We start from the raw sequence: 3720 nt of genomic DNA on the forward strand, positions 1-3720 counted from the left end.
CACACACTGACATAGAATAAGCTCATTGTAATAGCAAAAAAAGTGCATAGCAATGTTACATGCACAATGTCAGAATGGTGTCAAAGCCATTGTTTTATTAAGGTGACCATTCACAGGCACTCCAGAATTCACAGAGAGCCTTCAAGGTTTTATGATGTCTCCCATAGGTAGAGTGAAAAACTTCTCCACCCAGAAGTGACTTCAAACGCTGTATTACCGCTGCTTTTATTTAATGTAGGCAGAATGTCAAGGGAGTATATTCATTCACTATGAATTGTGTCATGGTTTAGGGAGTAATGTCTGAACTATAATATTCGCAACATCTAGCTCATTGGTGATTCGAACCGCGAATATAAGCATGATATCAGATACCGGCTTTTATCCTTGAACTGAAAAATCCACATGTCGGGCACTATCATTACCATCACATTAACTAACACCGTGCACTATGAATTTTGGCATGGTTTAGGTAGTAATGTCTGAATTGTAATATTCACACCATCTAGCCCTTTGGGGATTTGAATCCCGAATACAAGCATGATATCAGACACTACCTCTTTAAGAGTTGGAACCTAGCGTTAACGACGTGACGTTAAGCTACCCACGTGATCGGAACTTCCTCGTACTGCAAGATAAATGAGATCCCGGGAAAGCATACCTTACTTCCGGGGAGACAGCAGCCCAGAGTGCAGGTACAATGCGGGGAGTCGCGAGTGCTCAAGTAAGTCACAAGCTCTAATCCGATTTAGCGGCAAAAAAGAAAAACACTTTCTGTTCGAGGGATAACATTTTCTCTCCTCTTTTTAAAGATAGACACCGCGTGAAGGCATCCCGCGCTGTCTCGACCCACGGGGAGAGTTTTTTGCTCTCGTAACGTGAGTGTTTGTGTTTGTATGTCGCTACTGAAAAAAGCACCACTGAACTCTTACAAGGGGTTTTTTTTACTGGTTTTCCTGGTACTATTAAAAGAGGCACTATACCATTTAGGACGAAGTACGATAGCTACATTTCTTTTAATTATCACTTTTGGCAGTGACAGGCTGAGTAAAGTATACTCCCTTGACATTCTGCCTACATTAAATAAACGTGAAAACAAAATGGGGTTGGCCCTAATCAGCAAGGCTGGGCCTATATCATAAGTAACATGCGATTGCCTATATATCGGCAAGACGGAACAAGAAGTGCGACAACGCATCACGCAACACAAGTCGAGACTTAAGCGAAACGTCGAAAATGCACCACTTGTAAGTCACTGGAATAGAATGCAACACGGGCCCAATGACTTGAAGTGGACAGTGATATCCAGGATTGAAAAAAACTCTCGAGGAGGTGACATGAGCCTCCTCTTGTCCAAAAGGGAAGCCATGCTGATTGTCAAATTTGACACAGCGACTTCAGGTTTGAATGAATTGTCTGAAATTTACAGGCTCTGGATCACTCCTTCTGTCCTCTGCTAAGGCTCCACTCCACCATGCTTACGATGTAATAAGTTCACACAGGGTTACGATCTGCAATTTTTAATCCCCATTTAACCTTTATTCTTTGTCCCACAGGTCTAAGACGGCTATTTGTAATCGTTTAAAATACTATTGTTCCACACATGCACCTCGCTGGGGTGCTGCAGTTTGTTGTGCCTTTGTAGCGCTACACCGAAGAAATAACTCCTGATTCGCCCACGTCTTGATGACGCAGGTCAGAATCCTCCTTTAAAACGCGAGTCCTTTGATGCTCACCAAACACGCATGCGCGAGTGAGCAGTGTATGCCGAGACGCCGACCGATTGATGCACCGAGACGATACAAGCCCGTCCCACAGGTAAGAGACCACCAGTTACCCTGCCTGCCCCTCAGTTAGTCAGTCTAGCTTTTCACCCCATTCACTCGTTAAATTAGGCCAGTTCTAATGCGCTGGTCTTGTGTGCTTATTTCCTTACAGCACACGCAACTAAAACCGACTTGTGCTGACTCTGCCACCATCGGTGGAAATGCCTGATTAAGACAGGCTGTTACCTCGCGCCAGACAGGTGATGCTGCCCTCCAGTCAATATATACAGTTCTCACACTCTCCCCCGCTTCAACTTCTTCTAATTATCTTGTTTTTTGGTGACTACAGGACAGTGTGCCTGAATTATACAGGAGAGACACGACGCTGAATAGCAACAGGTCATCGTGTCATTCCCTATTCCGGCCAACTACAAGCAAGTTGATTGTGCCGCTTGGACACGTTTCGTTACACAGGGGTAAGAGCAGTTTGTAGATCACACCCCCACTGCGTCCAACCAATCCCATGTGCTGGTACCATAAATACTTCTCCTTGCATTCCAGATTATCCTTCACCCCACGCTTGCAAACTCCCCACTCTTATTCATTTGGACTACTGTCAGCCTATTTTGCAGAAACTGTGACGGTAAGTTATGACTGGATAGATCATTAGTATAATGAGCCCACCCCCGCGGGTACAACCATATGACCTCAGCTCCTTCCCTGAGACCTGCTTAATCCTACCACTCAGTTTGTATTTCAAAACCACCCTCCATCTTAGAGCCTCACTGTTCCATTGAATAGATCGACCTAGTGGGCTCTCACTGAGTCTTGAGAGTCTTGTTGTAGACGCTATTTGTGTCACTGTGATCATGCTAGATACAGATGTGTAAAAGTGCTACCTTAAACTGTCATTTCTGTGTTTTTCCTATAATTAAGATATATGTTCTTTTTGGTTCCTTTCCCTTGTACAGCTGCCTGAGGCCCTGATGAGAATCTCCACAGAATCCAAGGAGATTCGAAACGCGTAGGCCCCCCTTTCTTCACTGGACTGCCAATTTTTGATTCAATAACCAAACTTGTGTATAGACCTCACATTTAATTGTTGGAGAGTAATAATCTTTATTCATTTGCGCAAAGTCTTCTTTATATTGTAAAATCCTTGGCATTGTATTTCCAGTTAATCAAAAATGTGAACATTTTCGTTTAATTAATGCAGTTCCAGTTGTGTATATATATTTCTTGTCCCTTGTATAAATTGTATATATGGTACGCTTGAGCTAAGTGTGTGTATGTGTTGAATGTGTGGCGAATGTGACATGACTGTGGTTTTGAATGATGGTTTATTCCAGGTGATTGTATTTTTATGTGTCCGTTCTCAATTTTGATCTTGTCCCACTGTGTTTCCCGGTAAATGTAAAAAGAACCTTTTATTGTTGAAATTCTTTATAAAATAAAATTGCGACTATTGAGCATTCCCTTTCTGGAATTTGATTTTCTGTTTGTGGAAGATTTATCTCATTGTTTAACTAAGTTTATCAGTACTGGCATCTTCTTCTGTTACTTACATTAAATAAAAGCAGCGGTAATACAGCGTTTGAAGTCACTTCTGGGTGGAAAAGTTTTTCACTCTACCTATGGGGGACATCATAAAACCTTGAAGGCTCTCTGTGAATTCTAGAGTGCCTGTGAATGGTCACCTTAATAAAACAATGGCTTTGACACCATTCTGACATTTTTTTGCTATTACAATGAGCTTATTCTATATCAGTGTGTGTCATTATATTTTATTGTGTATTGTCTTTTTCTTTCCCTCTCCACAGGTTTTTTGTGCCCCTGCAAATTGCGGTGAGCTACCATGGCTACTAACCGTGAATAACACTATATGGTCTAAACTTCAAAAGAATTTTTCACATTTAGACCCTCACGGGAGGGTGCGCCTTAGCGCGCGTACACCACC

General features: G+C 42.4%; 1 long non-coding RNA gene across 1 annotated transcript; it reads left to right on the top strand.

Moving 5' to 3' along the window:
• Positions 1-1732: 1732 nt before the first annotated feature.
• Positions 1733-3235, top strand: LOC147724811 (uncharacterized). The gene is made up of 5 exons (XR_015310109.1): positions 1733-1815; positions 1936-2023; positions 2113-2239; positions 2325-2406; positions 2735-3235. It is a non-coding gene; the product is annotated as an uncharacterized LOC147724811 (long non-coding RNA).
• Positions 3236-3720: the final 485 nt, after the last annotated feature.

Source organism: Lissotriton vulgaris, chromosome 4_1 (genome assembly GCF_964263255.1).
Source record: "Lissotriton vulgaris chromosome 4_1, aLisVul1.2, whole genome shotgun sequence".
Lineage (NCBI taxonomy): Eukaryota > Metazoa > Chordata > Amphibia > Caudata > Salamandridae > Lissotriton > Lissotriton vulgaris.